A 21,557-nucleotide genomic window follows, 5' to 3' on the forward strand; every position below is an offset into this window, starting at 1 on the left:
TAAAGAGTCTTTGAATGAGCCAGCTTGGAAATACAAACATGATTCACAAACAGAGGACCTTGTCTCATTAGTTTCCACCTCAGAAACAAAAAATATTGTCTTTCTTCTACTTGTCAGCGTGGAAAACTAAGAGGCCGGCTCAGACAGAGAACACTAAAAAATTCTTTTATTACTGGCCAACATAGATCCAGACCAGACAATGTTTCATTTGCAAAACACAAAACTTTGCAAAACAAACTCACACATACTGAAAACAGAAAGTTATTGTGGGCGGTTTATAAACAAAACAGAAAACTTCAGTTCTGGCTGAAGTTGGCTGAAACAAAACTCTTTGTTTTCTGTTTTGCTGGCTCTAAGCAAGCATAAAGAGAAAAGTAAATTTCACTCACCGCAGAGGTATATTCAGACAACCCACCATGGACACACCGGTATAGCCACAGGCTCATGCACTGGTGAGTGATGCCGATGACGAGAACCTTGGTAAGGTAAGACGCAGCCGATGAAACCAGGGCATCGGAGGTAGGCGAAGCTGAGAGTGTATTTTCATGAGTGATATTGTTAGGTTTTGTATTGTGATTGTCATTTATGCTTAGAAATATCTACCCCTATATGCTTAGAGGTGTATAATCGATTGTGTAGTGATAGGATGTGTGATCTTTAGTAGGCTGTAAAAGGCTTTGTGTGCATTCCAGAGCTCTCTGACTTTCACACCCACATTTTAGGAGCATGGGAGAGGTTGTACCTTGTCTTATTGTTTTATGGTAGGATAAACTGTTTTAGTGTAAGTGCCTTTTGTTTAGATGGACGGCTCTGTCTTTCTGGGGTCACAGTTTGACCCCCCACACACAGATACACACACACACACACACACACACACACACACACACACACACACACACAAAAGGTATTCTTTGTTCACATGCATACCTATGTAAGATGTCATATGTTAATGAACCTATGCATATTCATGTAACCACAATAAAAGAGCAGTGTTACGGGAGAGCGGACGAAAGCAACTGGGGTCAAGTGAAGGAACGGCGTTTGTTCAGTTCTCTCCCGTGCACGTAAAACATAAAGAACTTGCCTACTCGTGTCTTGCTTGCTGTGTAATTAAATTGTCTTCAACGTTCCAGCGAATAGCTACAAACCTATCAGATATGTTCAGCTTTTGTTTTGGAATTGCATAGAGTATGTAAATTCCTTTCTTGCATGTTCAAGTCTCACATTAGTTGTGTCAGTTGGGCTAAATGCCATAGAGGAAATAATTATGGTACTGCCCAACAAGGAGGACATGGCAAACTGGAGAAATGGAGGACTTCTGCTTATTGAGTTGAAGTAGTAGATGCAAGCCCATGACCTGGGTCTCACCTGGAGTGACGGACAAGTTCAACATTGCTGGAGCAATATGAGTGAAAGAAGATCAATATCCTCTGCTATTGATTTAATGCAGTAACATCCCTGTTTTACAGGGATTTTAAGATTCCATGGAAATGGTAAATAGACTGCCCCTCTGTGAATCGCTACGTTATCCTTGTGTGCCAAAGGGAGACAAAGAGCTATTTAAAGGATCCCTATGAGCAGAACAGTTGACTCTCCCCAGGATAGGGTTATCGGGTCCTGCCCTGGAACCAGACCCAGGGAGGGTGCCCAAGGGAGAGTGTCTGGTGGCCAGGCCTAAGTCCATGGGACGCAGCCTGAAAAAGGGATATGGGCCCATCCTCATGGTGCTGTAAAAGTTGGGTGCAATGTTTGTTGAGCAGCTGCCAGCAGAGGCCCTGGCGGATCTATTCCTGGCTACTGAGGCTAGCAATTGGGACATGGAATATCACCTCTCTGGTGGGAAAGGAGGCTGAGTTAGTGCATGATATAGTCGGGCTAGATATATTCAGGCTCACCTCAACGCAAAGCTTGGGCTCTGGAACCAGTCTCCTGAAGAGGGGCTGGACTCTGTCTCAGTCTGAGCTGTCAACTGATCACCACCGGGTGGTGAGCCGGATCAGGTGACAGGGGAGGATGCTGGACAGACCTGGCACACCTAAACGTATAGTGAGAGTGCGCTGGGAGGCCCCGGTTGGCACATTCTCAACTCACACTTCCGTCAGAGCTTCAACAGCATTGACCAGGGAGACTGGGGACAGTGAGTCCAAATGGACCATTTTTTGCAGCTCCATTGCTGAAGCTCCTGCACTGAGCTAGGATCATGAGATGGTTGGTGTCTGTCGTGGTGGTAACCCCTGAACCAAATGGTGGACACCAGAGGTGAAGGGAGCCACCAGGCTGAAGGAGTCCTATCGGGCTTGGGTAGCCTGTGGGACTTCAGAGGCAGCTGATAGGTACCAACAGGCTAAGCAGAACACAGCTCAGGTAGTGGCTAAGGCAAAAACTTGGGTGTGGGAGAAGTTTGGAGAGGCCGCTGAAAAAGACTTTTGGACTGCCTTGAATAGATTCTGTCAAACCGTCACGCGACTTAGGAGGGGAAAGTGGTACTCTGTGTACTGCACTGTGTATAGTGTGCGTGGAGCGCTGCTAACTTTGATTGAGAACATTGTCGGGTGGTGGAAGGAATACTTCAAGGACCTCCTTAATCCAACTGGCACATTGAAGCAGAGTCTGGGTATGAGGGGGACAACTCATCTATCCCCGGGGGTGAAGTCACTGAGGCAGTTAAACAACTCCTTGGTGGCAGGGCCCCTGGGGTGGATGAAGTTCACCCTGAGTTCCTGAAGGCTCTGGATGATGTAGCGCTGTCTTGGTTGACACACCTCTACAATGTTGCTTTGAGATCAGGGACAGTACCTCTGAATTGGCAGACCGGGATGGTGGTTCCCATCTTTAAGAAGGGGGACTGAAGGGTGTGTTCCAACTATGGAACACAGGGTGCTGGAAAGGAGAGTCCGTCTGTTAGTCGATACAGTAGGAAGAATGCAGTTTTCACCCTGATTGTGGAACACTCGACCAGCTGTTTACCCTCTCGAGGATAGTTGAGGGTGCATGGGAGTTTGCCCAACCAGTCTACATGTGTTTTGTAGACTTGGAGAAGGCATTCAACCATGTCAGAGTGGGGGGGGTGGGAGGTGAGAGCTGCTGGAGGTTGTAATCTGCTGGAGGATGAGAGCTGCTGGAGGTTGAATGCTGCTGCAGGCTCCTTGAAGCAGAGTGCTGCTGGAGGCTGCTGGACGTTGGGAGATGCTTGAGGCTCAGACCTACTGAAGGCTCAGAGCTGGTGGAGGGTATTGGATGCTGAGAGGTCCTGGAGGCTGCTGGACGCTCATCACTGCTGCGGCTGAGAACTGCTTGAGGCTGAGAGCTGCTGGAACCTGAGAGTTGCTTAAGAATGAGAGCTGCTGGAGGCAGCTGGAGGGTGAGAGCTGCAGGAGGTTGACAACTGCTGGAGAATGTTTCCTGCTGGACACTGAGATCTGCTGTAGTATTCTGGAGGCTGAGAGCTGCTAGTGGTTGAGAGCTGCTTGAGGCTGCTTGAAGCATAGTGCTTGTGGAGGCTGCTGGAGGTTGAGAGCTGCTGGAGGTTGTAATCTGCTGGAGGATGAGAGCTGCTGGAGGTTGAGTGCCGCTGCAGGCTCTTGAAACAGAGTGCTGCAGGAGGCTGCTGGAGGATGAGAGCTGCTGGAGGTTGTAATCTGCTGGAGGATGAGAGCTGCTGGAGTTTGAGTGCTGCTGGAGGTTATCGGCTTGACGCTGAGAGCTACTGGAGGCTGCTTGAAGTAGAGTGCTGCTCGAGGCTGCTGGAGGTTGAGAGCTGCTGGAGGTTGTAATCTGCTGGAGGATGAGAGCTGCTGGAGGTTGAGTGCCGCTGCAGGCTCCTTGAAGCAGAGTGCTGCTGGAGGCTGCTGGAGGATGAGAGCTGCTGGAGTTTGAGTGCTGCTGGAGGTTATCGGCTTGACGCTGAGAGCTACTGGAGGCTGCTTGAAGTAGAGTGCTGCTCGAGGCTGCTGGAGGATGAGAGCTGCTGGAGGCTGCTTGAAGCAGAGTGCTGCTGGAGGCTGCTGGATGCTTCTGGAGACAAAGAGCTGCTGCAGGGTGAGATCTGCTGGAGGTTTAAAGCTGCTTGAGGTAGCTTGAGGCTGCTGGAGGCTTGAAGCTGCTGGAAGCTGAGAGCGGCTGGAGGTTGAGAGCTGCTGGAGGCTGCTTGAAGCACAGTGTTGCTGGAGACTGCTGGAGGTTGAGATCTGCTGGAGGTTGTAATCTGCTGGACGGTAAGACTTGCTGGAGGCTGAGAGCTGCTTGAGGTTGAGAGCTGCTGGAGGTTATCGGCTGGACGCTGAGACTTGCTGTTGTTTCACAGCTGCTGGAAGCTGCAGGAGACGGCTTGAAGCAAAGTGCTGTTGGAGGTTGCTGGACGTTGGGAGATGCTTGAGGCTCAGACCTACTGGAGGCTCAGAGATGTTAGAGGGTATTGGATGCTGAGAGGTCCTGGAGACTGCTGGACGCTGATCACTTCTGGCGGCTGAGAACTGCTTGAGGCAGAGAGCTGCTGAAAGCTGATAGCTGCTTAAGAATTATAGCAGCTGGAGGCTGCTGGAAGGTGAGAGCTGCAGGAGGTTGACAATGGCTGGAGAATGTTTCCTGCTGGAAGCTGAGATCTGCTGGAGGATTCTGGAGGCTGAGAGCTGCTAGTGGTTTAGAGCTGCTGGAGGCTGCTTGAAGCAAAGTGCTGGTGGAGGCTGCTGAAGGTTGAGTGCTGCTGCAGGCTCCTTGAAGCAGAGTTCTGCTCGAGGCTGCTGGAGGATGAGAGCTGCTGGAGGATGAGTGCTGCTGGAGGTTATCGGCTGGACGCTGAGAGCTACTGGAGGCTGCCTGAAGCAGAGTGCTGATCGAGGCTGCTGGAGGTTGAGAGCTGCTGGAGGTTGTAATCTGCTGGAGGATGAGAGCTGCTGGAGGTTGAGTGCTGCTGCAGGCTCGTTGAAGCAGAGTGCTGCTCGAGGCTGCTGGAGGATGAGAGCTGCTGGAGGTTGAGTGCTACTGGAGGTTATCGGCTGGACGCTGAGAGCTACTGGAGGCTGCTTGAAGCAGAGTGCTGCTAGAGGCTGCTGGAGGTTGAGAGCTGCTGGAGGTTGTAATCTGCTGGAGGATGAGAGCTGCTGGAGGCTGCTTGAAGCAGAGTACTGGTGGAGGCTGCTGGAGGTTGTAATCTGCTGGAGGATGAGAGCTGCTTGAGTTTGTAATCTGCTGGAGGTTGAGAGCTGCTGGAGGTTGAGTGCTGCTGGAGGTTATCGGCTGGATGCTGAGAGCTACTGGAGGCTGCCTGAAGCAGATTGCTGCTCGAGGCTGCTGGAGGTTGAGAGCTGCTGGAGGTTGTAATCTGCTGGAGGATGAGAGCTGCTGGAGGTTGAGTGCTGCTGCAGGCTCCTTGAAGCAGAGTGCTGCTCGAGGCTGCTGGAGGATGAGAGCTGCTGGAGGTTGTAATATGCTGGAGGTCGAGATCTGATGGAGGTTGTAATCTGCTGGACGGTAAGACTTGCTGGAGGTTGAAAGCTGCTTGCGGCTGAGAGTTGCTGGAGCTTGAGTACTGCTGGAGGTTATCGGCTGGACGCTGAGGCCTGCTGTTGTTTGACAGCTGCTGGAGGCTGCAGGAAACTGATTGAAGCAGAGTGCTGCTCGAGGCTGCTGGAGGTTGAGAGCTGCTGGAGGTTGTAATCTGCTGGAGATTGAGAGCTGCTGGGGCTGCTTGAAACAGAGTGCTGCTTGAGGCTGCTTGAGGTTGAGAGCTGCTGGAGGTCGTAATCTGCTGGAGGATGAGAGCTGCTGGAGGTTGAGTACTGCTGCAGGCTCCTTGAAGCAGAGTTCTGCTCGAGGCTGCTGGAGGATGAGAGCTGCTGGAGGTTGTAATCTGCTGGAGGATGAGAGCTGCTGGAGGTTGTAATCTGCTGAAGGATGAGAGCTGCTGGGGGTTGAGTGCTGCTGGAGGTTGAGTGCTGCTGCAGGCTCCTTGAAGCAGAGTTCTGCTCGCGGCTGCTGGAGGATGAGAGCTACTGGAGGTTGTAATCTGCTGGAGGATGAGAACTGCTGGAAGGTTGAGAGCTGCTTAAGAATGAGAGCTGCTGGTGGCTGCTGGAGGGTGAGAACTGCGAGTGGTTGAGAGCTTCTGGAGGTTGTAATCTGCTGGAGATTGAGAGCTGCTGGGGCTGCTTGAAACAGAGTGCTGCTTGAGGCTGCTGGAGGTTGAGAGCTGCTGGAGGTTGTAATCTGCTGGAGATTGAGAGCTGCTGGGGCTGCTTGAAACAGAGTGCTGCTTGAGGCTGCTTGAGGTTGAGAGCTGCTGGAGGTCGTAATCTGCTGGAGGATGAGAGCTGCTGGAGGTTGAGTACTGCTGCAGGCTCCTTGAAGCAGAGTTCTGCTCGAGGCTGCTGGAGGATGAGAGCTGCTGGAGGTTGTAATCTGCTGGAGGATGAGAGCTGCTGGAGGTTGTAATCTGCTGAAGGATGAGAGCTGCTGGGGGTTGAGTGCTGCTGGAGGTTGAGTGCTGCTGCAGGCTCCTTGAAGCAGAGTTCTGCTCGCGGCTGCTGGAGGATGAGAGCTACTGGAGGTTGTAATCTGCTGGAGGATGAGAACTGCTGGAAGGTTGAGAGCTGCTTAAGAATGAGAGCTGCTGGTGGCTGCTGGAGGGTGAGAACTGCGAGTGGTTGAGAGCTTCTGGAGGTTGTAATCTGCTGGAGGATGAAAGACCCTGGAGGTTGAGTGCTGCTGTAGGCTCTTTGAAGCAGAGTGCAGCTCAAGGCTGCTGGAGGATGAGAGCTGCTGGAGGTTGTAATCTGCTGGAGGTTGAGAGCTGCTGGAGGTTATCGGCTGGACGCTGAGAGCTAGTGGAGGCTGCATGAAGCAGAGTGCTACTCGAGGCTGCTGGAGGTTGAGAGCTGCTGGAGGTTGTAATCTGCTGGAGGATGAGAGCTGCTGGAGGTTGAGTGCCGCTGCAGGCTCCTTGAAGCAGAGTTCTGCTCGAGGCTGCTGGAGGATGAGAGCTGCTGGAGGTTGAGTGCCGCTGCAGGCTCCTTGAAGCAGAGTTCTGCTCGAGGCTGCTGGAAGCTGAGAGCTGCTGGAGGTTGAGTGCCGCTGCAGGCTCCTTGAAGCAGAGTTCTGCTCGAGGCTGCTGGAGGATGAGAGCTGCTGGAGGTTGTAATCTGCTGGAGGCTGAGAGCTGCTGGAGGTTGAGTGCTGCTGGAGATTATCGGCTGGACGCTAAGACCTGCTGTTGTTTTACAGCCGCTGGAAGCTGCAGGAGACTGCTTGAAGCAGAGTGCTGCTGGAGGCTGCTGGACGTTGGTAGATGCTTGAGGATCAGACCTACTGTAGGCTCAGTGCTGATGGAGGGTATTGGATGAGAGATTCTGGATGTTGAGTGCTGCTGCAGGCTCCTTGAAGTAGAGTGCTGCTGGAGGCTGCAGGAGGATGAGAGCTGCTGGAGGCTGTAATCTGCTGGAGGATGAGAGCTGCTGGAGGTTGAGTGCTGCTGGAGGTTATCGGCTGGACGCTGAGAGCTAGTGGAGGCTGCCTGAAGTAGAGTGTTTCTCGAGGCTGCTGGAGGTTGAGAGCTGCTGGAGGTTATCGGCTGGACGCTGAGAGCTACTGGAGGGTGCCTGAAGCAGAGTGCTGATCGAGGCTGCTGGAGGTTGAGAGCTGCTGGAGGTTGTAATCTGCTGGAGGATGAGAGCTGCTGGAGGTGGAGTGCTGCTGCAGGCTCTTTGAAGCCGAGTGCTGATCAAGGCTGCTGGAGGTCTTAATCTGCTGGAGGATGAGAGCTGCTGGAGGTTGAATGCTGCTGCAGGCTCCTTGAAGCAGTGCGCTGCTCGAGGCTGCTGGAGGATGAGAGCTGCTGGAGGTTGTAATCTGCTGGAGGATGAGAGCTGCTGGAGGTTGAGTGCTGCTGAAGGTTATCGGCTGGACGCTGAGAGCTACTGGAGGCTGCCTGAAGCAGAGTGCTGATCGAGGCTGCTGGAGGTTGTAATCTGCTGGAGGATGAGAGCTGCTGGAGGTTGTAATCTGCTCGAGGATGAGAGCTGCTGGAGGTTGAGTGCTGGTGGAGATTATCGGCTGGACGCTGAGAGCTACTGGAGGGTGCTTGAAGCAGAGTGCTGATTGAGGCTGCTTGAGGTTGAGAGCTGCTGGAGGTTGTAATCTGCTGGAGGATGAGAGCTGCTGGAGGTTGAATGCTGCTGCAGGCTCCTTGAAGCAGAGTGCTTCTCGAGGCTGCTGGAGGATGAGAGCTGCTGGAAGTTGTAATCTGCTGGAGGATGAGAGCTGCTGGAGGTTGAGTGCTGCTGGAGATCATCGGCTGGACGCTGAGAGCTACTGGAGGGTGCTTGAAGCAGAGTGCTACTCGAGGCTGCTGGAGGTTGAGAGCTGCTGGAGGTTATAATCTGCTGGAGGATGAGAGCTGCTGGAGGCTGTTTGAAGCAGAGTACTGGTGGAGGCTGCTGGAGGTTGTAATCTGCTGGAGGATGAGAGCTGCTGGAGGTTGAATGCTGCTGCAGGCTCCTTGAAGCAGAGTGCTTCTCGAGGCTGCTGGAGGATAAGAGCTGCTGGAGGCTGTAATCTGCTGGAGGATGAGAGCTGCTGGAGGTTGAGTGCTGCTTGAGGTTATCGGCTGGACACTGAGAGCTACTGGAGGGTGCCTGAAGCAGAGTGCTGATCAAGACTGCTGGAGGTTGAGAGCTGCTGGAGGTAGTAATCTGCTGGAGAATGAGAGCTGCTGGAGGCTGCTTGAAACAGAGTGCTGCTTGAGGCTGCTTGAGGTTGAGAGCTAATGGAGGTTGTAATGTGCTGGAGGATGAGAGTTACTGGAGGTTGAGTGCTGCTGCAGGCTCCTTGAAGCAGAGTTCTGCTCGAGGCTGCTGGAGGATGAGTGCTGCAGGAGGATTCTGGAGGCTGAGAACTGCTAGTGGTTGAGAGCTGCTGGAGGCTGCTTGAAGCCGAGTGCTGGTGGAGGCTGCTGGATGTTGAAAGCTGCTGGAGGTTGTAATCTGCTGGAGGCAGAGTGCTGCTGGAGGCTACTGGAGGTTGAGAGCTGCTGGAGGTTGTAATCTGCTGGAGGATGAGAGCTGCTGGAGGCTGCTTGAAACAGAGGTCTGCTTGAGGCTGCTTGAGGTTGAGAGCTGCTGGAGGTTGTAATCTGCTGGAGGATGAGAGCTGCTGGAGGTTGAGTGCCGCTGCAGGCTCCTTGAAGCAGAGTTCTGCTCGAGGCTGCTGGAGGATGAGAGCTGCTGGAGGTTGAGTGCCGCTGCAGGCTCCTTGAAGCAGAGTTCTGCTCGAGGCTGCTGGAGGATGAGAGCTGCTGGAGGTTGTAATCTGCTGGAGGCTGAGAGCTGCTGGAGGTTGAGTGCTGCTGGAGATTATCGGCTGGACGCTAAGACCTGCTGTTGTTTTACAGCCGCTGGAAGCTGCAGGAGACTGCTTGAAGCAGAGTGCTGCTGGAGGCTGCTGGACGTTGGTAGATGCTTGAGGATCAGACCTACTGTAGGCTCAGTGCTGATGGAGGGTATTGGATGAGAGATTCTGGATGTTGAGTGCTGCTGCAGGCTCCTTGAAGTAGAGTGCTGCTGGAGGCTGCAGGAGGATGAGAGCTGCTGGAGGCTGTAATCTGCTGGAGGATGAGAGCTGCTGGAGGTTGAGTGCTGCTGGAGGTTATCGGCTGGACGCTGAGAGCTAGTGGAGGCTGCCTGAAGTAGAGTGTTTCTCGAGGCTGCTGGAGGTTGAGAGCTGCTGGAGGTTGTAATCTGCTGGAGGATGAGAGCTGCTGGAGGTTGAATGCTGCTGCAGGCTCCTTGAAGCAGAGTGCTGCTCGAGGCTGCTGGAGGATGAGAGCTGCTTGAGTTTGTAATCTGCTGGAGGATGAGAGCTGCTGGAGGTTGAGTGCTGCTGGAGGTCATTGGATGGACGCTGAGAGCTACTGGAGGCTGCCTGAAGCCGAGTGCTGCTGGAGGCTGCTGGAGGATGAGAGCTGCTGGAAGTTGTAATCTGCTGGAGGATGAGAGCTGCTGGAGGTTGAGTGCTGCTGGAGATTATCGGCTGGACGCTGAGAGCTACTGGAGGGTGCTTGAAGCAGAGTGCTGATCGAGGCTGCTTGAGGTTGAGAGCTGCTGGAGGTTGTAATCTGCTGGAGGATGAGAGCTGCTGGAGGTTGAATGCTGCTGCAGGCTCCTTGAAGCAGAGTGCTGCTCGACGCTGCCTGAGATTGAGAGCTGCTTGAGTTTGTAATCTGCTGGAGGATGAGAGCTGCTGGAGGTTGAGTGCTGCTGGAGGATGAGAGCTGCTGGAGGTTGAGTGCTGCTGGAGGTTATCGGCTGGACGTTGAGAGCTACTGAAGGCTGCTTGAAGCAGAGTGCTGCTCGAGGCTGCTGGAGGATGAGTGCTGCTGGAGGTTATCGGCTGGACGTGGAGAGCTACTGAAGGCTGCTTGAAGCCGAGTGCTGATCAAGGCTGCTGGAGGTCTTAATCTGCTGGAGGATGAGAGCTGCTGGAGGTTGAATGCTGCTGCAGGCTCCTTGAAGCAGTGTGCTGCTCGAGGCTGCTGGAGGATGAGAGCTGCTTGAGTTTGTAATCTGCTGGAGGATGAGAGCTGCTGGAGGTTGAGTGCTGCTGAAGGTTATCGGCTGGACGCTGAGAGCTACTGGAGGCTGCCTGAAGCAGAGTGCTGATCGAGGCTGCTGGAGGTTGTAATCTGCTGGAGGATGAGAGCTGCTGGAGGTTGAGTGCTGCTGCAGGCTCTTTGAAGCAGAGTGCTACTCGAGGCTGCTGGAGGATCAGAGCTGCTGGAGGTTGTAATCTGCTGGAGGATGAGAGCTGCTGGAGGCTGCTTGAAACAGAGTGCTGCTGGAGGCTGCTGGACGTTGGTAAATGCTTGAGGCTCAGACCTACTGGAGTATCAGAGCTGGTGGAGGGTCTTGGATGCTGAGAGATGCTGGAGGCTGCTTGAAGCAGAGTACTGGTGGAGGCTGCTGGAGGTTGTAATCTGCTGGAGGATGAGAGCTGCTGGAGGTTGAATGCTGCTGCAGGCTCCTTGAAGCAGAGTACTGCTCGAGGCTGCTGGAGGATGAGAGCTGCTGGAGGCTGTAATCTGCTGGAGGATGAGAGCTGCTGGAGGATGAGTGCTGCTGGAGGTTATCGATAGACACTGAGAGCTACTGGAGGGTGCCTGAAGCAGAGTGCTGATCGAGACTGCTGGAGGTTGAGAGCTGCTGGAGGTTGTAATCTGCTGGAGGATGAGAGCTGCTGGAGGTTGAATGCTGCTGCAGGCTCCTTGAAGCAGAGTGCTGCTCGAGGCTGCTGGAGGATGAGAGCTGCTTGAGTTTGTAATCTGCTGGAGGATGAGAGCTGCTGGAGGTTGAGTGCTGCTGAAGGTTATCGGCTGGACGCTGAGAGCTACTGGAGGGTGCCTGAAGCAGAGTGCTGATCGAGGCTGCTGGAGGTTGAGAGCTGCTGGAGGTTGTAATCTGCTGGAGGATGAGAGCTGCTGGAGGTGGAGTGCTGCTGCAGGCTCTTTGAAGCCGAGTGCTGATCAAGGCTGCTGGAGGTCTTAATCTGCTGGAGGATGAGAGCTGCTGGAGGTTGAATGCTGCTGCAGGCTCCTTGAAGCAGTGTGCTGCTCGAGGCTGCTGGAGGATGAGAGCTGCTGGAGGTTGTAATCTGCTGGAGGATGAGAGCTGCTGGAGGCTGAGTGCTGCTGAAGGTTATCGGCTGGACGCTGAGAGCTACTGGAGGCTGCCTGAAGCAGAGTGCTGATCGAGGCTGCTGGAGGTTGTAATCTGCTGGAGGATGAGAGCTGCTGGAGGTTGTAATCTGCTCGAGGATGAGAGCTGCTGGAGGTTGAGTGCTGGTGGAGATTATCGGCTGGACGCTGAGAGCTACTGGAGGGTGCTTGAAGCAGAGTGCTGATTGAGGCTGCTTGAGGTTGAGAGCTGCTGGAGGTTGTAATCTGCTGGAGGATGAGAGCTGCTGGAGGTTGAATGCTGCTGCAGGCTCCTTGAAGCAGAGTGCTTCTCGAGGCTGCTGGAGGATGAGAGCTGCTGGAAGTTGTAATCTGCTGGAGGATGAGAGCTGCTGGAGGTTGAGTGCTGCTGGAGATCATCGGCTGGACGCTGAGAGCTACTGGAGGGTGCTTGAAGCAGAGTGCTACTCGAGGCTGCTGGAGGTTGAGAGCTGCTGGAGGTTGTAATCTGCTGGAGGATGAGAGCTGCTGGAGGCTGTTTGAAGCAGAGTACTGGTGGAGGCTGCTGGAGGTTGTAATCTGCTGGAGGATGAGAGCTGCTGGAGGTTGAATGCTGCTGCAGGCTCCTTGAAGCAGAGTGCTTCTCGAGGCTGCTGGAGGATAAGAGCTGCTGGAGGCTGTAATCTGCTGGAGGATGAGAGCTGCTGGAGGTTGAGTGCTGCTTGAGGTTATCGGCTGGACACTGAGAGCTACTGGAGGGTGCCTGAAGCAGAGTGCTGATCAAGACTGCTGGAGGTTGAGAGCTGCTGGAGGTAGTAATCTGCTGGAGAATGAGAGCTGCTGGAGGCTGCTTGAAACAGAGTGCTGCTTGAGGCTGCTTGAGGTTGAGAGCTAACGGAGGTTGTAATGTGCTGGAGGATGAGAGTTACTGGAGGTTGAGTGCTGCTGCAGGCTCCTTGAAGCAGAGTTCTGCTCGAGGCTGCTGGAGGATGAGAGCTGCAGGAGGATTCTGGAGGCTGAGAACTGCTAGTGGTTGAGAGCTGCTGGAGGCTGCTTGAAGCCGAGTGCTGGTGGAGGCTGCTGGATGTTGAAAGCTGCTGGAGGTTGTAATCTGCTGGAGGCAGAGTGCTGCTGGAGGCTACTGGAGGTTGAGAGCTGCTGGAGGTTGTAATCTGCTGGAGGATGAGAGCTGCTGGAGGCTGCTTGAAACAGAGGTCTGCTTGAGGCTGCTTGAGGTTGAGAGCTGCTGGAGGTTGTAATCTGCTGGAGGATGAGAGCTGCTGGAGGTTGAGTGCCGCTGCAGGCTCCTTGAAGCAGAGTTCTGCTCGAGGCTGCTGGAGGATGAGAGCTGCTGGAGGTTGTAATCTGCTGGAGGCTGAGAGCTGCTGGAGGTTGAGTGCTGCTGGAGATTATCGGCTGGACGCTAAGACCTGCTGTTGTTTTACAGCCGCTGGAAGCTGCAGGAGACTGCTTGAAGCAGAGTGCTGCTGGAGGCTGCTGGACGTTGGTAGATGCTTGAGGATCAGACCTACTGTAGGCTCAGTGCTGATGGAGGGTATTGGATGAGAGATTCTGGATGTTGAGTGCTGCTGCAGGCTCCTTGAAGTAGAGTGCTGCTGGAGGCTGCAGGAGGATGAGAGCTGCTGGAGGCTGTAATCTGCTGGAGGATGAGAGCTGCTGGAGGTTGAGTGCTGCTGGAGGTTATCGGCTGGACGCTGAGAGCTAGTGGAGGCTGCCTGAAGTAGAGTGTTTCTCGAGGCTGCTGGAGGTTGAGAGCTGCTGGAAGTTGTAATCTGCTGGAGGATGAGAGCTGCTGGAGGTTGAATGCTGCTGCAGGCTCCTTGAAGCAGAGTGCTGCTCGAGGCTGCTGGAGGATGAGAGCTGCTTGAGTTTGTAATCTGCTGGAGGATGAGAGCTGCTGGAGGTTGAGTGCTGCTGGAGGTTATTGGATGGACGCTGAGAGCTACTGGAGGCTGCCTGAAGCCGAGTGCTGCTGTAGGCTGCTGGAGGATGAGAGCTGCTGGAAGTTGTAATCTGCTGGAGGATGAGAGCTGCTGGAGGTTGAGTGCTGCTGGAGACTATCGGCTGGACGCTGAGAGCTACTGGAGGGTGCTTGAAGCAGAGTGCTGATCGAGGCTGCTTGAGGTTGAGAGCTGCTGGAGGTTGTAATCTGCTGGAGGATGAGAGCTGCTGGAGGTTGAATGCTGCTGCAGGCTCCTTGAAGCAGAGTGCTGCTCGACGCTGCCTGAGATTGAGAGCTGCTTGAGTTTGTAATCTGCTGGAGGATGAGAGCTGCTGGAGGTTGAGTGCTGCTGGAGGATGAGAGCTGCTGGAGGTTGAGTGCTGCTGGAGGTTATCGGCTGGACGTTGAGAGCTACTGAAGGCTGCTTGAAGCAGAGTGCTGCTCGAGGCTGCTGGAGGATGAGTGCTGCTGGAGGTTATCGGCTGGACGTGGAGAGCTACTGAAGGCTGCTTGAAGCCGAGTGCTGATCAAGGCTGCTGGAGGTCTTAATCTGCTGGAGGATGAGCGCTGCTGGAGGTTGAATGCTGCTGCAGGCTCCTTGAAGCAGTGTGCTGCTCAAGGCTGCTGGAGGATGAGAGCTGCTTGAGTTTGTAATCTGCTGGAGGATGAGAGCTGCTGGAGGTTGAGTGCTGCTGAAGGTTATCGGCTGGACGCTGAGAGCTACTGGAGGCTGCCTGAAGCAGAGTGCTGATCGAGGCTGCTGGAGGTTGTAATCTGCTGGAGGCAGAGTGCTGCTGGAGGCTACTGGAGGTTGAGAGCTGCTGGAGGTTGTAATCTGCTGGAGGATGAGAGCTGCTGGAGGCTGCTTGAAACAGAGGTCTGCTTGAGGCTGCTTGAGGTTGAGAGCTGCTGGAGGTTGTAATCTGCTGGAGGATGAGAGCTGCTGGAGGTTGAGTGCCGCTGCAGGCTCCTTGAAGCAGAGTTCTGCTCGAGGCTGCTGGAGGATGAGAGCTGCTGGAGGTTGTAATCTGCTGGAGGCTGAGAGCTGCTGGAGGTTGAGTGCTGCTGGAGATTATCGGCTGGACGCTAAGACCTGCTGTTGTTTTACAGCCGCTGGAAGCTGCAGGAGACTGCTTGAAGCAGAGTGCTGCTGGAGGCTGCTGGACGTTGGTAGATGCTTGAGGATCAGACCTACTGTAGGCTCAGTGCTGATGGAGGGTATTGGATGAGAGATTCTGGATGTTGAGTGCTGCTGCAGGCTCCTTGAAGTAGAGTGCTGCTGGAGGCTGCAGGAGGATGAGAGCTGCTGGAGGCTGTAATCTGCTGGAGGATGAGAGCTGCTGGAGGTTGAGTGCTGCTGGAGGTTATCGGCTGGACGCTGAGAGCTAGTGGAGGCTGCCTGAAGTAGAGTGTTTCTCGAGGCTGCTGGAGGTTGAGAGCTGCTGGAAGTTGTAATCTGCTGGAGGATGAGAGCTGCTGGAGGTTGAATGCTGCTGCAGGCTCCTTGAAGCAGAGTGCTGCTCGAGGCTGCTGGAGGATGAGAGCTGCTTGAGTTTGTAATCTGCTGGAGGATGAGAGCTGCTGGAGGTTGAGTGCTGCTGGAGGTTATTGGATGGACGCTGAGAGCTACTGGAGGCTGCCTGAAGCCGAGTGCTGCTGTAGGCTGCTGGAGGATGAGAGCTGCTGGAAGTTGTAATCTGCTGGAGGATGAGAGCTGCTGGAGGTTGAGTGCTGCTGGAGACTATCGGCTGGACGCTGAGAGCTACTGGAGGGTGCTTGAAGCAGAGTGCTGATCGAGGCTGCTTGAGGTTGAGAGCTGCTGGAGGTTGTAATCTGCTGGAGGATGAGAGCTGCTGGAGGTTGAATGCTGCTGCAGGCTCCTTGAAGCAGAGTGCTGCTCGACGCTGCCTGAGATTGAGAGCTGCTTGAGTTTGTAATCTGCTGGAGGATGAGAGCTGCTGGAGGTTGAGTGCTGCTGGAGGATGAGAGCTGCTGGAGGTTGAGTGCTGCTGGAGGTTATCGGCTGGACGTTGAGAGCTACTGAAGGCTGCTTGAAGCAGAGTGCTGCTCGAGGCTGCTGGAGGATGAGTGCTGCTGGAGGTTATCGGCTGGACGTGGAGAGCTACTGAAGGCTGCTTGAAGCCGAGTGCTGATCAAGGCTGCTGGAGGTCTTAATCTGCTGGAGGATGAGCGCTGCTGGAGGTTGAATGCTGCTGCAGGCTCCTTGAAGCAGTGTGCTGCTCAAGGCTGCTGGAGGATGAGAGCTGCTTGAGTTTGTAATCTGCTGGAGGATGAGAGCTGCTGGAGGTTGAGTGCTGCTGAAGGTTATCGGCTGGACGCTGAGAGCTACTGGAGGCTGCCTGAAGCAGAGTGCTGATCGAGGCTGCTGGAGGTTGTAATCTGCTGGAGGATGAGAGCTGCTGGAGGTTGTAATCTGCTGGAGGATGAGAGCTGCTGGAGGCTGCTTGAAACAGAATGCTGCTGGAGGCTGCTGGACGTTGGTAAATGCTTGAGGCTCAGACCTACTGGAGTATCAGAGCTGGTGGAGGGTCTTGGATGCTGAGAGATGCTGGAGGCTGCTTGAAGCAGAGTACTGGTGGAGGCTGCTGGAGGTTGTAATCTGCTGGAGGATGAGAGCTGCTGGAGGTTGAATGCTGCTGCAGGCTCCTTGAAGCAGAGTGCTGCTCGAGGCTGCTGGAGGATGAGAGCTGCTGGAGGCTGTAATCTGCTGGAGGATGAGAGCTGCTGGAGGATGAGTGCTGCTGGAGGTTATCGGCTGGACACTGAGAGCTACTGGAGGGTGCCTGAAGCAGAGTGCTGATCGAGACTGCTGGAGGTTGAGAGCTGCTGGAGGTTGTAATCTGCTGGAGGATGAGAGCTGCTGGAGGTTGAATGCTGCTGCAGGCTCCTTGAAGCAGAGTGCTGCTCGAGGCTGCTGGAGGATGAGAGCTGCTTGAGTTTGTAATCTGCTGGAGGATGAGAGCTGCTGGAGGTTGAGTGCTGCTGAAGGTTATCGGCTGGACGCTGAGAGCTACTGGAGGGTGCCTGAAGCAGAGTGCTGATCGAGGCTGCTGGAGGTTGAGAGCTGCTGGAGGTTGTAATCTGCTGGAGGATGAGAGCTGCTGGAGGTTGAGTGCTGCTGCAGGCTCTTTGAAGCCGAGTGCTGATCAAGGCTGCTGGAGGTCTTAATCTGCTGGAGGATGAGAGCTGTTGGAGGTTGAATGCTGCTGCAGGCTCCTTGAAGCAGTGTGCTGCTCGAGGCTGCTGGAGGATGAGAGCTGCTGGAGGTTGTAATCTGCTGGAGGATGAGAGCTGCTGGAGGTTGAGTGCTGCTGAAGGTTATCGGCTGGACGCTGAGAGCTACTGGAGGCTGCCTGAAGCAGAGTGCTGATCGAGGCTGCTGGAGGTTGTAATCTGCTGGAGGATGAGAGCTGCTGGAGGTTGTAATCTGCTGGAGGATGAGAGCTGCTGGAGGCTGCTTGAAACAGAATGCTGCTGGAGGCTGCTGGACGTTGGTAAATGCTTGAGGCTCAGACCTACTGGAGTATCAGAGCTGGTGGAGGGTCTTGGATGCTGAGAGATGCTGGAGGCTGCTTGAAGCAGAGTACTGGTGGAGGCTGCTGGAGGTTGTAATCTGCTGGAGGATGAGAGCTGCTGGAGGTTGAATGCTGCTGCAGGCTCCTTGAAGCAGAGTGCTGCTCGAGGCTGCTGGAGGATGAGAGCTGCTGGAGGCTGTAATCTGCTGGAGGATGAGAGCTGCTGGAGGATGAGTGCTGCTGGAGGTTATCGGCTGGACACTGAGAGCTACTGGAGGGTGCCTGAAGCAGAGTGCTGATCGAGACTGCTGGAGGTTGAGAGCTGCTGGAGGTTGTAATCTGCTGGAGGATGAGAGCTGCTGGAGGTTGAGTGCTGCTGAAGGTTATCGGCTGGACGCTGAGAGCTACTGGAGGGTGCCTGAAGCAGAGTGCTGATCGAGGCTGCTGGAGGTTGAGAGCTGCTGGAGGTTGTAATCTGCTGGAGGATGAGAGCTGCTGGAGGTTGAGTGCTGCTGCAGGCTCTTTGAAGCCGAGTGCTGATCAAGGCTGCTGGAGGTCTTAATCTGCTGGAGGATGAGAGCTGTTGGAGGTTGAATGCTGCTGCAGGCTCCTTGAAGCAGTGTGCTGCTCGAGGCTGCTGGAGGATGAGAGCTGCTGGAGGTTGTAATCTGCTGGAGGATGAGAGCTGCTGGAGGTTGAGTGCTGCTGAAGGTTATCGGCTGGACGCTGAGAGCTACTGGAGGCTGCCTGAAGCAGAGTGCTGATCGAGGCTGCTGGAGGTTGTAATCTGCTGGAGGATGAGAGCTGCTGGAGGTTGTAATCTGCTCGAGGATGAGAGCTGCTGGAGGTTGAGTGCTGCTGGAGATTATCGGCTGGACGCTGAGAGCTACTGGAGGGTGCTTGAAGCAGAGTGCTGATTGAGGCTGCTTGAGGTTGAGAGCTGCTGGAGGTTGTAATCTCCTGGAGGATGAGAGCTGCTGGCGGTTGAATGCTGCTGCAGGCTCCTTGAAGCAGAGTGCTTCTCGAGGCTGCTGGAGGATGAGAGCTGCTGGAAGTTGTAATCTGCTGGAGGATGAGAGCTGCTGGAGGTTGAGTGCTGCTGGAGATCATCGGCTGGACGCTGAGAGCTACTGGAGGGTGCTTGAAGCAGAGTGCTACTCGAGGTTGCTGGAGGTTGAGAGCTGCTGGAGGTTGTAATCTGCTGGAGGATGAGAGCTGCTGGAGGCTGTTTGAAGCAGAGTACTGGTGGAGGCTGCTGGAGGTTGTAATCTGCTGGAGGATGAGAGCTGCTGGAGGTTGAATGCTGCTGCAGGCTCCTTGAAGCAGAGTGCTTCTCGAGGCTGCTGGAGGATAAGAGCTGCTGGAGGCTGTAATCTGCTGGAGGATGAGAGCCGCTGGAGGTTGAGTGCTGCTTGAGGTTATCGGCTGGACACTGAGAGCTACTGGAGGGTGCCTGAAGCAGAGTGCTGATCAAGACTGCTGGAGGTTGAGAGCTGCTGGAGGTTGTAATCTGCTGGAGGATGAGAGCTGCTGGAGGTTGAATGCTGCTGCAGGCTCCTTGAAGCAGAGTGCTGCTGGACGCTGCTGGAGGATGAGAGCTGCTTGAGTTTGTAATCTGCTGGAGGATGAGAGCTGCTGGAGGATGAGTGCTGCTGGAGGTTATGGGCTGGACGCTGAGAGCTACTGGAGGCTGCCTGAAGCAGAGTGCTGATCGAGGCTGCTGGAGGTTGTAATCTGCTGGAGGATGAGAGCTGCTGGAGGTTGAGTGCTGCTGCAGGCTCTTTGAAGCAGAGTGCTGCTCGAGGCTGCTGGAGGATCAGAGCAGCTGGAGGTTGTAATCTGCTGGAGGATGAGAGCTGCTGGAGGTTGAGTGCTGCTGGAGGTTATCGGCTGGAGGTTGAGAGCTACTGGAGGCTGCTTGAAGCAGAGTGTTGCTCGAGGCTGCTGGAGGATGAGAGCTGCTGGAAGTTGTAATCTGCTGGAGGATGAGAGCTGCTGGAGGTTGAGTGCTGCTGGAGATTATCGGCTGGACGCTGAGAGCTATTGGAGGGTGCTTGAAGCAGAGTGCTGATCGAGGCTGCTTGAGGTTGAGAGCTGCTGGAGGTTGTAATCTGCTGGAGGATGAGAGCTGCTGGAGGTTGAATGCTGCTGCAGGCTCCTTGAAGCAGAGTGCTGCTCGAGGCTGCTGGAGGATGAGAGCTGCTGGAAGTTGTAATCTGCTGGAGGATGAGAGCTGCTGGAGGTTGAGTGCTGCTGGAGATCATCGGCTGGACGCTGAGAGCTACTGGAGGGTGCTTGAAGCAGAGTGCTACTCGAGGCTGCTGGAGGTTGAGAGCTGCTGGAGGTTGTAATCTGCTGGAGGATGAGAGCTGCTGGAGGTTGAATGCTGCTGCAGGCTCCTTGAAGCAGTGTGCTGCTCGAGGCTGCTGGAGGATGAGAGCTGCTTGAGTTTGTAATCTGCTGGAGGATGAGAGCTGCTGGAGGTTGAGTGCTGCTGAAGGTTATCGGCTGGACGCTGAGAGCTACTGGAGGCTGCCTGAAGCAGAGTGCTGATCGAGGCTGCTGGAGGTTGTAATCTGCTGGAGGATGAGAGCTGCTGGAGGTTGAGTGCTGCTGCAGGCTCTTTGAAGCAGAGTGCTGCTCGAGGCTGCTGGAGGATCAGAGCTGCTAGAGGTTGTAATCTGCTGGAGGATGAGAGCTGCTGGAGGTTGAGTGCTGCTGGAGGTTATCGGCTGGAGGTTGAGAGCTACTGGAGGCTGCTTGAAGCAGAGTGCTGCTCGAGGCTGCTGGACGTTGGTAGATGCTTGAGGATCAGACCTACTGTAGGCTCAGTGCTGATGGAGGGTATTGGATGAGAGATTCTGGATGTTGAGTGCTGCTGCAGGCTCCTTGAAGTAGAGTGCTGCTGGAGGCTGCAGGAGGATGAGAGCTGCTGGAGGCTGTAATCTGCTAGAGGATGAGAGCTGCTGGAGGTTGAGTGCTGCTGGAGGTTATCGGCTGGACGCTGAGAGCTAGTGGAGGCTGCCTGAAGTAGAGTGTTTCTCGAGGCTGCTGGCGGTTGAGAGCTGCTGGAGGTTGTAATCTGCTGGAGGATGAGAGCTGCTGGAGGTTGAATGCTGCTGCAGGCTCCTTGAAGCAGAGTGCTGCTCGAGGCTGCTGGAGGATGAGAGCTGCTTGAGTTTGTAATCTGCTGGAGGATGAGAGCTGCTGGAGGTTGAGTGCTGCTGGAGGTTATTGGATGGACGCTGAGAGCTACTGGAGGCTGCCTGAAGCCGAGTGCTGCTGGAGGCTGCTGGAGGATGAGAGCTGCTGGAAGTTGTAATCTGCTGGAGGATGAGAGCTGCTGGAGGTTGAGTGCTGCTGGAGATTATCGGCTGGACGCTGAGAGCTACTGGAGGGTGCTTGAAGCAGAGTGCTGATCGAGGCTGCTTGAGGTTGAGAGCTGCTGGAGGTTGTAATCTGCTGGAGGATGAGAGCTGCTGGAGGTTGAATGCTGCTGCAGGCTCCTTGAAGCAGAGTGCTGCTCGAGGCTGCTGGAGATTGAGAGCTGCTTGAGTTTGTAATCTGCTGGAGGATGAGAGCTGCTGGAGGTTGAGTGCTGCTGGAGGATGAGAGCTGCTGGAGGTTGAGTGCTGCTGGAGATTATCGGCTGGACGCTGAGAGCTAGTGGAGGGTGCTTGAAGCAGAGTGCTGATCGAGGCTGCTTGAGGTTGAGAGCTGCTGGAGATTGTAATCTGCTGGAGGATGAGAGCTGCTGGAGGTTGAATGCTGCTGCAGGCTCCTTGAAGCAGAGTGCTGCTCGAGGCTGCTGGAGGATGAGAGCTGCTGGAAGTTGTAATCTGCTAGAGGATGAGAGCTGCTGGAGGATCTGCTGAGTGCTGCTGGAGATCATCGGCTGGACGCTGAGAGCTACTGGAGGGTGCTTGAAGCAGAGTGCTACTCGAGGCTGCTGGAGGTTGAGAGCTGCTGGAGGTTGTAATCTGCTGGAGGATGAGAGCTGCTGGAGGCTGTTTGAAGCAGAGTACTGGTGGAGGCTGCTGGAGGTTGTAATATGCTGGAGGATGAGAACTGCTGGAGGTTGAATGCTGCTGCAGGCTCCTTGAAGGAGAGTGCTTCTCGAGGCTGCTGGAGGATGAGAGCTGCTGGAGGTTGTAATCTGCTGGAGGATGAGAGCTGCTGCAGGCTCCTTGAAGCAGAGTTCTGCTCGCGGCTGCTGGAGGATGAGAGCTGCTGGAGGTTTTAATCTGCTGGAGGATGAGAACTGCTGGAAGGTTGATAGCTGCTTAAGAATGAGAGCTGCTGGAGGCTGCTGGAGGGTGAGAGCTGCAGGAGGATTCTGGAGGCTGAGAACTGCTAGTGGTTGAGAGCTGCTGGAGGCTGCTTAAAGCATAGTGCTGGT

At 54.8% G+C, this 21,557-nt stretch overlaps 1 pseudogene; it reads right to left on the reverse strand.

Moving 5' to 3' along the window:
- Positions 1–1,607: 1,607 nt before the first annotated feature.
- The window catches only part of LOC112847504 (uncharacterized protein DDB_G0271670-like), a 34,493-nt pseudogene continuing 14,543 nt past the window's right edge, over positions 1,608–21,557 (reverse strand).

This window comes from Oreochromis niloticus, linkage group LG7, assembly GCF_001858045.2.
Source record: "Oreochromis niloticus isolate F11D_XX linkage group LG7, O_niloticus_UMD_NMBU, whole genome shotgun sequence".
NCBI lineage: Eukaryota > Metazoa > Chordata > Actinopteri > Cichliformes > Cichlidae > Oreochromis > Oreochromis niloticus.